This window comes from Lepisma saccharinum, chromosome 9 (assembly GCF_977018435.1).
Source record: "Lepisma saccharinum chromosome 9, izLepSacc3.1, whole genome shotgun sequence".
Classification (NCBI taxonomy): Eukaryota; Metazoa; Arthropoda; class Insecta; order Zygentoma; family Lepismatidae; genus Lepisma; species Lepisma saccharinum.
This window is the reverse complement of record NC_139237.1, coordinates 53,794,783-53,809,717: the sequence shown is the minus strand read 5'-3', so window position 1 is coordinate 53,809,717 and position 14,935 is coordinate 53,794,783. Positions and strand designations below refer to the sequence as shown.

General features: G+C 38.1%; 1 protein-coding gene across 1 annotated transcript in view; it reads left to right on the top strand.

The window, feature by feature from the left end:
* The first annotated feature begins 10,457 nt into the window (after positions 1 to 10,457).
* LOC145992668 (uncharacterized) overlaps positions 10,458 to 14,935 on the top strand; it is a 51,660-nt gene continuing 47,182 nt past the window's right edge. The window contains exon 1 of the mRNA XM_083129041.1: positions 10,458 to 10,638. The gene's annotated coding sequence lies outside the window, so the exon portion shown is untranslated. The remainder of the gene's footprint in view (positions 10,639 to 14,935) is intronic.

The following is a 14,935-nucleotide window of genomic DNA, read 5'->3' as shown; positions in this document are numbered from 1 at the left end:
ACCATCCCCCCTCTTATACATTTCTCCATAAACAGATACTTATCTTGATCGTGGATCAGATCCAAATGCATGTTAGTGTTCAAAAACGTTGCAGACCATGCTAGGCCCGGGGCACTGAAAAAATATATTGGATCCAGTCTATAATTTTGCATGGAAGATTTTCTGAATGCCTGCAATATATCAGCTAAGAGGGTGACATCAAGTTTTAAATATGCATTGTGATAATCACCAAATGTCTGGCATTTTAAATTGTTCCACATCAATTGGGCATGGTGATAATCTTCATCAGTGATTCCAGATCCTCTGATTTTGCTGTAAAACTCTTCTTGTGGTGGCAGAGAACACTCATCAAATTTAGAAAAATCTGTAACATAGTCATATGGATATACACCCTTCCGCCTAATTAATTTCAGGTCCTGATTTGGAAACAATGCACGTGTGATTTTGAATTGATCATCAGATAATTGATTTGCCAGTGTAGCCAGGCTAGCAGATAAAATTCTGTAAGAATCAAGAAATCTTATGTGAATAGGAACACCATTAACTTTAATTATCTTGCTAATAGATATATATTTCTCATCATTTTCAGCTAAAATATTTAAATTCTGCTTGTCAAACCCCTCATATCTGATCAGATGATGGAAATCATAATTGGATGCTCCATGGCAAAATATGGGGACAAATTTTGGTCTCTTGATCTGAATATTGCAGCTATTACACAGGGCCATTAAGAATTTACCATCTGTATGAGAATGGTGTTTCACCTTGATATTTTTATCTGAAAATTCAGAATCACATACCGGGCATTTTTCTGCATTGTTGAAATCCTCAATCTGTTTCTCTGTTAAAGGCAACATAGGTTTTGATTTTAATAGAACATTAGATGCTATGTCACGGCACTCATTTTCTATTCTATGTGCAAATATTTTGATGGCATTTGGTCCCATGTATAAGTGTGGCTCACTAGCTACACCATCCCGTATAACTATATAACAAAAGCTGGAAGGTTCATGTAGCTGGTATGGTGTAATTGCAGATTCTTCAGGATCTGGATTGCAGAATGCAAGAGGTTTGAGATTTGATTCAAAATCACAGACAATATATGCTGGGTGTTCCGACAGGGCTTCAAACTTTTTGAATTTGCAATTTTCACTTGGATTGGGCATCACCATATGAACAGGTTTATGGTTGCCACAGTATTTCAGATGCTCAATTAACTTGTTTTTAGCAATTTCTGCATTCTCTTCCCGAACCCCATTCACCATTTTTTGACCATAAAATACAGTTAAACATCTTCTGCACAACTTAAATATTCTATTAAATTTGTCTAGTTGTGTTCTCACTAAAGCTTCAAGACTGTGTATCAGAGTGTAATGATATGTGCCATCCTTTTCAATTAAGAGCAGATCAATCGGAATAGCAGATTCATCATCAAGTGTACTGATTCTGAGAGGTTCTATCAAGCAATTGCCAGTGGAACAAATAAATACATTAATAGATAATTGTTTACCATTGATATTCCTGACCTTTTTTTCAAATTTATCAATATTCTGAACAGACATTGGATATTCTAAACCCTCCATTGCCTCATCGAAATTGTGTTCATATTGTTTATAATAAGTTATTCTCTCAGGATTCCTTGAAACTGGAAACAAAACAGCTAATATACACCACAAAAAGCATTTCTGGTCGGTATTTTCTATATTAACCACGGCTCTTTTGTTTTTAATATTTGCAGGTAATGGCACATAAGTAGATCCTTGTAATGAGCTGAATTCAGAAATATTAACATATAACTTGTGTGGAGAACCGCATAGGCTCCATCCAGACTCTTTTGCTGCAAATTCAGAGTGTTTAATATTCAATTGTTCTATCAAACTGCTTATTATTTTGTCTGAATTTGCATTTGAATATACCGGTACAGTTTCTGTTATGTGGGGCTGTGTAAATTTTGTGCCATTTGGTTTCTTATATTGTGTAAACAATTTGAGGGACAGCTTATAAGAGCCATTTTGTGCATTTAGAATTGCCTGCAGATCAGGATTTATATTGTTCAAAAAATTCTTAATGTCACATCTTGGCTCTGATACAAACCGGTGATCTCTTAATTGGCCATTAAAACTGCTATGGATGGGTGCATAGCGTGGCTGCTTTGCCGGTCCAGCATTAACAGGTGCTTCGTGCTTTCTTTTCAGACCAGAAGTAGATGGTTGTGAGGGCAATGTTGATAACTGTGCAGAGCAAGTATCTTTATGTTTATATGTGAAGTATTGCATGTTATATTTTCTATGGCATTTGGGGCATATTTTTGTGGGAGTTCTGCATTTGTCCGGGTTACAAATCTTTTGGTGCTTGGCCCAATTAGGGCTGGATATATTCTTATTGCATTGATTACAATATTTTTGACTTGGCATTTTTGTTGTTGTTTATTATATACAATTTCCTGGGATTCAAATCAAAATTCTATGCTGGATAAAAATATCAGCTGGGTTCAGCACTGTGCTTTGTGTGTGTGTGTATGTGTGTATGTGTGTATACACTTAATATTTTTGGCTTTGGTAATTATATACAATTTCCTGGGATTCAAATCAAAACTCTATGCTGGATAAAAATATCAGTTGGGTTCAGCACTGTGCTTTGTGTGTGTGTATGTGTGTATGTGCGTATACACTTAATATTTTTGGCTTTGGCAATTATATACAATTTCCTGGGATTCAAATCAAAACTCTATGCTGGATAAAAAATATCAGCTGGGTTCAGCACTGTGCTTTGTGTGTGTATATGTATATATGTGTGTGTGTATGTGTGTATGTGTGTATACACTTAATATTTTTGGCTTTGGTAATTATATACAATTTCCTGGGATTCAAATCAAAACTCTATGCTGGATAAAAAATATCAGCTGGGTTCAGCACAGACAAAAAAAACTGCATAGCTCTATGTCAATTAGTTCTTGAGATTTTGTATTTTGGAACCACTTTGGCGGGAATAAAACTGCCCGGGCGGGGAATATTAATCCCACAACTCCACGGCGCGGGAATCTGAGAAACTGCCCCGAGTATTGATCCGTGCAGAGGAACTGGCCGTGCCGCAGGCTTTTTTTCAGCGGCCTTCAGAGGCACTGACCTAGCACAAATACCTGCACAGACATGCATGTCCCAGAAGGCACTGACCTAATGCCATGTATATTGATTTTATATAACAACTTAGACAGATATAGGCCTGACTCTAAATATGAATAGATTACAACAAACAAGCTGGATGTAACAAATATCAGATTTTGTATAAAAAAATGCAAAATATCCCAGTTTCAATTCAATCCATTTATCTGAATCGAAGAAACCAACAATTCATATATCCCCATATCATTGTATGCTTGCCCTATTAGTACCTCTTTTGCTGTTGTGCTCAATTAATTTTCACTAATTGGCAATTTTCTTGAAGAGGCCTAATAGAACAAGATACGGCGGTATGAGAAATATGTGAATTAAAGATATTTTAGCAATATACGACGTCTTAAGAAAGGCATATTCGGCTCCAAAGTACTTTGTCTAATGCTTACTACCATTCCCTATTACTGGCAAAAAGAGTTAAAAATATTGACATATTGAAAAAAATTGACTTGTTCCCAAGTGTTCACCGAGTTCAGACATTTGCACATAGATGGCCCTGTTGTTGTTGCTTATCAAATATATATATATTTTTTTGGAATATCTCTAAAACAGGCAAATTTTGTTTACTGTTTTCTACAATTGGCAATACTGACATGTATTACACACCAGATGAATTCAAAGCACAGAGGCCCATGTTTGTCATCAACACCTCAAAAAGGAAACAAGTTGTGGTGAATGACAGGACAAACATTAAAATTATCTGTGAATTCCACGAGGCATTACCTGATGACACCATATGTAGTGTTATTCTCATAGGTGAAAAATCATATGTTTATGATGTAAGAAATGAGAGAGTCACGGAGCAATTCTAGAGGGTCTCTGCATATTGCATTTTTTTTAATAAACAAATTGAAGCTGGTATCCAATTGAACTTAAACCAGAAGTAAATATGTATGGGTGTGTGTGTAGGTGGCTCTTATAAGCAGCTTGGCCTAGTTTTAAGTATGGCTAAAAAAATATCAAGAGGGGCATATTTTTGACAGGTTTATGGACAACAATCTCACAGAAGTGCCTTTTGTAAGTGTAAACAAATCAATCTGAGGGGGTTCATACTTTCTGAGAAATTCCCGAGGGCATTTTTACAAAAATCTTGGATTAGACGGGGTTCCACACTTGAGCAAAAAGCTCATATGAGCATGTTGAGCTTGTTTTAAGTATAGCCAAATCTGCTTGAGGGGGGTTCATACTTTCTTGAGTTTATAATACAGTCAATACCACTACTTGAGTGTTGGCAGCTGTCGGTTGTTTAACTCTTCCCTCTCTCTCTTCTCTCTCTTTTTTTTTTTGTAAAAGATTATGGCAAAAGTACCAGTAGGTTGGCAACCTTGCTTTATGCACTGTAAGGCAAGTCTTAAGTAAGGTTGCCAGCTCCTTGCTTTAGGTTAGGTTAGACCAAGAAAAAAAAAGGCTGTAGGTGGGTGTTGGCAGCTGTCGGTTGTTTAACTCTTCCCTCTCTCTCTCCTCTCTCTTTTTTTGTAAAAGGCTATGGCAAAAGTACCAGTAGGTTGCCAACTTTGCTTTATGCACTGTAAGGCAAGCCTCAAGCAAGGTTGCCAGCTCCTTGCTTTATGCACTGTAAGGCAAGCCTCAAGCAAGGTTGCCAGCTCCTTGCTTGAGGCTAGGTTAGACCCAAAAAAAAAACCTTGGTGATTTTTTCGAGTAAAATATTGGCAACACTGCAAGAAAATAGGACTTATGCCTTACAAGAGCAAACCATTAAGGCGAGCCTCAAGCAAGATTGCCAGCTCCTTGCTTTAGGCTAGGTTAGACCCAAAAAAAAACCTTGGTGATTTTTTCGAGTAAGCAGCTGGCAACACTGCCAGAAAATGGGGCTCATGCCTTACGAGAGAAATCCATTAAGGCGAGCCCCACCGAGCCCCATTTTCGGTTGGTCAACTCCCCCACCACCACTACTGCTGAAACAACAGAAAGTGATACCAATCAATTTCCTTAATCTCATCCCTCACGAAGGAAAGATATATCAGTTTGGTGATAGTAATTACGCGGTTGAATCAGAATCATTACAGCAGAAAGAATATAATAATAACATTTAAGTAACAAAGTATCATACAATGGCGTGCCCAGGGGGAAGGGGGTTGGTGGGAGACACAACCCCCCTTCAGCCCGGTATTCCTAATAAAAGGAACGTCAAAGGCAGGAAAATATGACAAAATGAGGACTGACTACTTAATAAAATCCTGGGAACATCCACTTGTGTCATAATAATAAAACTTAAAAAGGACCTCCCCGATGGCGCAGTGGTAAAATCGTCGCCTTGTAATCAAGGGGTCTCGGGTTCGATTCCCGGTGGAGGCACATAGTGGTTCTGATCCCACTGTAGGTCCAGTCCCGATTAGGCTTATTGTTCATAAAGTGGACTTAAAACACGAACTCAACAATGAAACTTAAAACATGTTCACGTGCACAATCTATACGATTTACTTCTGTGCTGTGTACAAATGTCAGTAGATAGTTCTTTTTCAGATAGCTTTATTTTCACCTCAGGTTCTATTCAAAAGCCGTCAATTTATTGAATGTAGTCGTAAAATTTGTGAAACAGCTCACTTGAATTACTGGGTAAATAATTTGGCAGTTGGAAACACTGCTAGCGTCAACACTTCTGGCGTAATTTGAGCTGGACCGACCACGACGCAGGCTGCAGACCAAGATCCGTCGAATCTTCCCTCCCTCCCCGGGGAAACTCTTGACGGGGGTGGCAGACATTCCACTTCCTGGAAACACAAACGCTCGGCCTTTGCCATCTTGCCCACCTCCCAATGTCAATTTTTTTAAGCGTTTTACAATTCGCGAAATCTAAAATAATTTGTAATATAAAATGATATATATGGAATTTAGAACAGTGATAATAACTTAATTTAGTTATTTTATGACTAAGAATTATTATTACATTCGCAATCCTGTTTACGGGTTCATGAAGACAAATATTCGTTACTAGTTTCTGGTGGCAATATGTCCTTCTGCTTTCGGTTGAGCTCGGCTATTTTCGGGAATCACGCAAGCTCAGGAAGCTGAGCTTTTTGTTGAAGCGCCGTGGACGGTTTCCACCCGAATTTCACGCTTCGCCATGTGACTTCCTTCGGGTGCGTTATTTTCCCGCAGAGCGGCTGCAAGCATTGAAGCTGGTGCTTACAGACCTGCTGAGGGAGTTTGCGGTCGTAATCTTTCGCGATATCGAGTGCGATGCCAACTAAATAAGGCTAAAACATTAAGTACATTAAATGATATTCAAACAATGCAAGCAGTGCTTGCATTGCTTGTACTATATCTTCGCCTCTGCTGCCCACCCTAAGTCATCAATATACAGCTTCTGACAATCTGGTCGAAAATTTCTGGCGCCGCCCCTGACCTTGTGTTTTTTCCTCCTCTTCTTATTTCTGCCAAGTGTAAATCTGTCTGTCGCATTTTCTAACTTAGTTGTCTTAAAAGAAAATGAATAGCACCTTCTGCGCATGTGCATGTTCAGATCCCCTTGCCTAACCTTGCTACGGGCCTGCATTTGGATGTACTGCATGGAAGGGTCACCCCTTCAGTACTTGAACGCGTTCTACAGGCACGTATCTAGAAATATATTTCGGGAAGAGTCCGAACCAAATATCTCAATAAAATGAAATAAAATAAATAAAATAGTGATAATAATGTGTAAATTAAAATAATATTAATTAAAAATGTAAATGTATTAATATTGTATTGTTATTAATACATGAATAGGTGAAAATAAGGTATAGAAATATAGCTAGATATAACAGCATATAGCCCTGTCTATTTCGCTGCACTTTTTGACACTCGATGTAGTGCAGGTGTATTCCAGTGTCAGGGTGGTGCAAGGAAATGACGTTCAACCAAGTAGACGAATAGTAATGTTCAAGTTCAGAAGATTCAACAAATGCCTATCTGTTGCTTTAAACGTTCATTTGATTAGTTAGCACTCACCACGTCACCATACACCACACACACACCAACCCAGAACGTATTATCTAGTAAACTAGTAAACTATTATCTAGTTTACGTGTAGTTAAGATCACCAAAATTAGTATAAGAACAAGTGCCCTGACAAGGAAAGTAATGTTAAATAGATAAAGAATTTAAATAGTTATTGAATAACAATAAAGGACGTTAAATCCACTTAGCAAAAAGTAAATTTCATGGTTAATATTTTATGCATTATCTTAAGTAGTAGTGTGCATAAATATTATTTAGCACTGTTTTTCAAAACCGTATAATTCCAATATAATCCTTGCCTTCCAATAAGTTCAGAGGAATAAATAAGAACCATCGATTATACAGCAAACGCTTGAGAAGTATATTTTAATCACGTAGTAATTGGTAAGTCTTTCGGGGAAGAGTCCGGACACCCTGGACCCGACCCCCCCCTTAAATACGTCCTTGGCATTATACCAATGTTTTCAACAAACATTCCCATTATTAAGTAAAGCAGTGGATTTGTCACAGACACAACAGGTATCTTCAGATGTTCCATAAGATATGATAGTACATGCACAGTTACATTCCACCCACAAAGAACCATTCATCAGCGGGAAACTGTTCCCGGTACGTGACATGTTTGTCCATAGGCAAAAGGAAGACAGAATAGACTAAGGCATTGTGAATATTTTTAAACAAGCTTACATTACATGTTTTTTAGTTGAATATTGCATTGCCAGGACTCTTACAATTCGATTGTAGTCTCTCTATTAATTGTGAAGATTGCATGAAATGTACTAAATACAGGATCAGGAAGATTCTTGCAAGAGTAAAGTTAGTTCACCATATTTTATATTCGTTGATTTTAGTTCGAGAACTATCTCCAAGACATGCGATGATGATAAACAAGTTATTTTAATATTATCTAAGTAGCATGAATAGGTTCGTAATCGGAAGTGTTACTTGGACCAGCGCTGTATATTCCAGACCGTCTAGCCAATCGGAGACGACCTATACTCTGTCCCGGATATCTCAGGAGCAAGGCAGCGCATAGCGGAAGAGAAGGGGGGAAATCGTGTGGGCAGAACAAAGTAGTATAACCCTGCTACGAAGGCTGGCAACTGCATTCTCTTTCCTTCCTCCACGCAATCCCGTTCCCTCTCAAGTGTTCATTGGTAGAACCGTTTCGCGTCACTTGTGCAGAGACTTGTTTTCGTTCGCTTGCCCCAGAGATACCGGCGACAGAGTATAGCTGTCATTTTTTTTTGCAAAGAAACGAATGAGAAGAAAACATTACGGCCCTTCTTGCATTCACGGCCCATTCTCTGGACGCAGGTAAGAAGAGCTCCTTGTATTGAATTCCGTGGCCAAGAAAATCGCTCCCAGCAGAGAAGAACAAGTTTGTCTCGTGTTTTGCTCAATAGGCCAATCGGACTGGATCTGCAGTTTAAAGTGGGACCCGGCCCACTGTGCGCAATGACTCTCCACCTGAGATGGAAATCCATTGGTTATGAATTGATGATGTAACAACCCCAAAAAGATATCCTGTAGCCTGAATGCTGGTGCCCAAACGATTAATGACCAGTCATTATTTCAAATGGAGGGTGTGTGTGTATTAGTTACTGTTGTTCAACATTCAAGAATAACAATAAAGCATTTGCTAGTAACAGTGGTGTGGGGTGACGTTCTAGAAGCTGTAAGCAATCCTAGTAAAACCCCATAATTGAGCAATGCCTCCCCAGTAACTTCAACTACCGTAACAGTTCCAAAAATTATGAATTTAACAAAAGCCTACATTAGTGACACAGATCATTATCCATATTTGCCTGGAAATAGAGTGATAGACTGCAAAGCCGGAGCATGTACGGTCACCGGCAATAAAAATGGAACACCTAGGTCCTGAATGTGTGTGTTGCCTAACTCTACGGCGGTCGTAGAAGTTGCCAATGACAATTTACTGTTAAAATACACTTATCGCCGTAGATTTAGGCAACACACATAGCGCATTGTAGGGAAGCCAGTAATTCAGGACCTAGGTGTCCCACTTTTTTGCCGGTGACTGTACGCCTATCATCAGCTGACTTCGGTCAAGGAAAATGACAGGTTTCGCATTGTGTTCACAATTTCTCAGTTTGGTGATTCATCTCGTTCTTCGCAATGGTCAGTTCCATAAATCGCTTTACGCTCTTATCACGAAATTTAAAACAGCAGATAACAGTAAATGTACTTAAACCACTCGAACATTTCTTACACTAAAGGATTTTACTATCAAAAGTCTTCAATCAACTTCAGTCATTTTCAGTTGACAATGACGTTCCCGTGGATGAAGACATCATCGAAATATTTATCATAGCACTAAAAGCTCGGAGCGTAAGCATTCTTCTAGTTTCTTACACGGAAGGTTACAGTGATATACTGCGGCGTGGTATTGGCTAGCTGTCAGCAATTACCGTTAACGTATCTGGCCGGAGCGGCAAGTGCGTTGCTTGCATGTGTCATACCACGAATCAGTAGACATTATTGTATACTAGTATTGTATGCTACATGGTTTCATATATGGAAATATATAAAAATATAAATATATTGAATATCAAACTACAATATGTACAGTGGGATGCATAAGTATTACCATAGATAAGGGTATATACCATTATCTGTGGTATTACCAAACAAAGAGTCGCCACCATATGTATTCCCTTAGTTTTATGCAATGAGAGTTTAAGGAATTGAAGCATAACGTCAAACAAGCTGATGTGAAGCTCTTCACCAGCATACGTTAAAATCCAGTCCTCAAAAGCACGTTGGATGCACGAGAAAAATTAATGAAAAGTTTTATGGAGAATTTACTTGGGGATCCCACTGTACTATGTAATTTTAGTGTTATACGTGCAACAATGTGAATGTACTAATGAAGTTGCACTGAGAGTTTATGTTTGTGATAATACTGCTGTTATGAAGATGCCAGATATTTCTTCTCCCCGGTTTCACCTGAGGTAGGAGTGGTAACCATTTTTTATCGAAGAGGGAAAAAGCGTGAGGAGACTTCTCGTACAAAACCTTGTGGTAGGACAACCTACTGCCCTAGAAAATGTCCTTGAGGACGATCCAACGCCTTGCTGTCCACTACCGCCCCTCTCAAGGCTGAAGATCACGTAGCGAGGAACCTGCACCAGTTATGCAGATGAGTCAAGCTAAAAGAGAAACGACGCCGCGGGCTAATGGGAGAAGAGAGTGAGCGAGAAGTTATTACTCTTGTGGAAGAAAGCAGCCTCTTCTGGCAACAATGCACGGAGATCATTGCACGACGGTGGCGCTATAATTTCCTTCGTGGCTGCGGAGTATCTCTGTGGGCACTGTGCCGTGAACGTCGCTCTGTGAAGGAACAGGCCGTGGTGACGGCTTCCAGTCATAAGCGAGGATTCTACGAGGAATGGTGCAGGCTTTGGTGGTTTCCGTCTTGGGTGCGCAACAGGAAGTGTGGCTCAACCCGGAAGTCTTCCTCCACGCTGAATATTTGTTTTAAGTAAGTGGGTTTTGTTTTAAAGCATCTATTACTGTTTATTTACGTAATGTAAGCTGAAACAATTGTGTTTCCTTCTTTGCTTTTTTGTAACCAATTCTCGAATACCCAACCGTGAACTTGGAGCAGCCAACAGCGTGACACTAACAGGATTTGTGTAAAGACGCTGGATGCTGGACATAATACTTTAAACAAGAAAACAATGATACAAAATGAGCATAATTGTCCTCACCTAATGCTATCAGTTCTTCCGATTGATTCATTTTCGCTTCGTTAAATGCTCTGCTTGTGTACAAACCCTCAAACACTTCTTACGTCCACCTTTGGAGAGCAAAGGAAAAAGTATTTCCCTCTATTTTGTATTGAGGGTTAATTTGAATGACATAGGTTCCTTTCTCCATCAGAAAGTCATATAATTTTATGGATTTTTACCTTCCTCCTCCTCTAAGCTAATCACGGCCACGATGATGAATCATTATAAAATGATTGATTGACACTTACAAAGGGACATCCGTGTTCAGGACGAGATTCAAAACTTTGGTAATGTTTGTCCACTTTCTTCTGAAATAGGATACTAGAGACTGGACCTATAGTTTAAAGTAAGACCTGAAGGACTGTGTATTGTGTCTTCTAAGGATCGAACCCTGGACCCCTTCATTATAAAGCGCCAGCGAGAATATAAGCCATGGGGAAGGCCCTGGGTCAGGATTTATCCGAAAATCGCCAGTGGCAAGGTCATCAGCGAAACAAGAAAATAAATCATTCAGATATGTTGCATTATGGATATAGTTTTTTTAATAATTCCAAGTGTGTTATGTTGTACATATCTGTAAATTCTAAGAAATATGGAAATTGTTGGGAGAAAATTATACAAAGTACATTTAGCTATGGGGCCTGCGTTAGCCTTACTAATATTATAGCAGAGAGAGAGATCCAAAATCTGCAGCATGCTTTGCTGTACTGATTGGTCTTCATGCATATTACTGATGGGCAATTGTAAATTCGGTCCTGTGTCCCTACATGCATATATTTATAATTACGAATAAGAAAATCTCTCGTTGCTTTATCCCCATTCACATTTCTGAAATATTCAAAGGTGTAGCTTACATTACATTACAAACAAGTACTTAAGATGTATCTGTCCTGTCTCGTGCGCTATATCGATCTCAACTCGAAACCTTCTCATCTCTTTTTTTCTCTAAACCACAAAGTTCTTTCTGCATCACACAAGGCTTACGTAGAGCAATAATTAAACAGAAATGGCGAAACAAGAACCAACAAGCCATTAAATTAATTTAGTTCAATCAAATATAAATCATAATCGTGTCAAAAGAGAATTCAAAAGTTGATATTTTTCTAAGGGAAGAGGCGATCGCGCAAGCTCTCCTAAGCTCGATTTTCCTACATGAACACAGCACCATGTGCGAGAGGTTCCAGCTACAACGTTAATGGAGCGCCGAAAATTTTAAATGATAAGTAAATAATCTAGACAGTAAAGTGGTGAAAAGAACAATTACACTGTTTTCCTTAAGAGGTAATGTCAAAAGATATCTCAAAGAAGAAATATATTGTTCCACCAATTTGGCTGTCTAATTCCTCCATGCTTGAGGTCAATGGACGTAGATAATTGTTTTGTATTATAACTGATACATACTTACAGATAGATCAATGAATGAAACTCATGGAACAAGGATCGAAAAACCTACACGACGACCTTGTACCCTCTCATCATAAAAGCTATTTCTCAACTCGTTTACATTATTTTGTACAATTTGACGATTTGTTGAATCATTTGGAAAGAACGTCTACATTGGCTCTACATCACGGAATCATTTTATTTATCTTCCAAAAATACGAGGAAAAGGCATAGCTCGAGGCGAAATATAAATGAATGTCTCGAAACTAATTGCAACACAAGTAATATATGCGCCAAAATTCGCAGAAAATCACTAGAACAGCATAAAAAGATCCTCCTATGCCAGTATTTGAAATTAAAATGTGCAGCCAAATATTAATTTCAAATAGATCCAGTTCCGATTAGCATATTTGGGTAAACCTTTCTTATTATTTGGCAGTGTGGAAAATAATAATATTGAATCATTCTGTTCTATGCTGCTAGAAACATTTTTGTTCGTTCCGTTATAATGTTATCATAACGTTTCATAATATTTAGTCATCGGTTTTCTTGGGGGGGAGTGATCCTGTGTCCCCCTATACATATGATAATGTTCAAATCATTTTATAAGAAAATATTTTGTGGCTAAACTGTAAAAATATTATATAAGAAATAATTCTAGAAACAAATGTATATCAGAGTTATCCTTGTAGTGAAATTTGAGTTACAGGATATCCGAACCAATCTGGACTATGTCAACATTAACCACGGGCGTATAACTTGGGAATTAACTTTGGGGGGACACATATGAACTTGAAGCTTAACGTTTGAGAGGGGGCAGAGTCGAAAAGTTTTTCATCTCATAAAAATAGTGTCCGGAATTATTTGCTAAATAACTGTTACATTTGCGAAATCATAAATGTTATTATTTATTACTTAGCTCCTCAGGTCTTACGATGTTAACAAAAGTATCCTTAACTTGTAAACTTTAACAAACCTGAACATCTTTTGGGTGGGGGCAAGTCTCCTCCCTTGCCCCTGCCAAGTTACGTCTACGACATCAACATCAGATGTGCTTTTCTGGACCATAGTAAGTTGTAAAGCTTGCTAAGTGCAATATAAGTTACTTTCTTGAAAGCAACTTATATTGCACTTAACTAAACCTGCAGTAATGTGGGTACATTGCACCCTCACTGAAAATCAAACCGTGCTTCCCTTAATAACAAAGCAACAGTATTAACCACTAGGCTGACAAGGAGACCCTACAGTCATCAATCACTGCTCATGTCTGAAACTTTCAAAATGTGTATTTGGGGGGTTGTGGCTCTTTCATTGTACAGATTGGCATTACGGTTTTCTTTATTGTATGTAATTAACGGCTGGTCAACACTTGGGCAAAAGTGTTAATTAGTATGTTTTAATGTGTGTTCAATTGCACGTCTGTAGGTTTAAAAAACGAATCCGTTAGAGTGGAAAATTCCAGGTCTGCGAAGGGGAACTTCCACTCCCAACCAGGAGAGTTGCTTTTGCGTAACCGACAGATTAGTTATTGACCAACTTTTACGAGGATGAGGAAGAACCTCCGTGGGCAAGATCAATCGCTGCTCAAAGGTCAGCTTTTGTCTCTCGAATCTTCGGTGTTTAGACCGCTAATTGCGGACTACAGTGATTGGTATGCATAATTAAAAAATGGCATTTGGTGTAAGACTCTTCTGTTGAATTTCCAAGTTCCCATTAGAAAAGCTTTGCACATACAAAATATTCTGAGGGGGCATGATAACGCATAGCAGGCTGAAGTGAAATATGACACATCGTAAAGTAACGCTAGAAAGCTGCGTTCCTGAATGAATTATCATCAAACTGAGGATATAAACACGCAGAGATAACTATACTTATTCTACGTTGATGGAAGTGCCAATGGTACAGTGGGATACATTAATATTACCGTGCAAATTGCCCGTCACCATGTTCGTTCATTTTATATGACGCAAAAAGAGCTTCAAGAATTAAAAGAAAACTCAAAACAAGCTGTTGAAAACTTCTGCACCAACATACATAAAAATCCATCGCTTAAAAACACATAGGATGTAAGAGAAAAATTAATTAAATTAGTTATGGACAATTTACACGGTAATACTCATGGATCGCACTGTACGAGCCATAGGTGCGCATTTCCTGAAATAGAGATCTGATTGATTTTGAGTAATGTACCTGTGGATCAATTGTAAATGTGTAAATAGGGGCAGGATATAATATTCATATTTATAATTTAGGCAAAACCATTTTTACTTAAGAATATAAAACCTTACTTCTGAGCTAATTAAAGTAACAACAAAACTATATTTAATACTACGTACTAAGTTTTGATTAAGCAAAATAAAAAAAAACATTAAAAAAGCCATCGGAATGAATTTCGTTAATTCATACGATGTAATCGACAATATGTCTGTCCTACGTGATCGCCTCCAGAGACATGTTTTGAATTAACAAACTCCGTAACCAAGGGACTGCCAATTACGAGTTATCTATTAATATTCTGTATTTTTGTATTGTTGTATGAACCTAGGGGCGAAACAAAGTGTTGTACGTTTGACCCACGGTGGATAAAAATCATGATTTTTATTTAAAAATTCATTTTAGATAAATTTTTTTTATTAAATTCAGATTTCTTTATTTAAATCGATT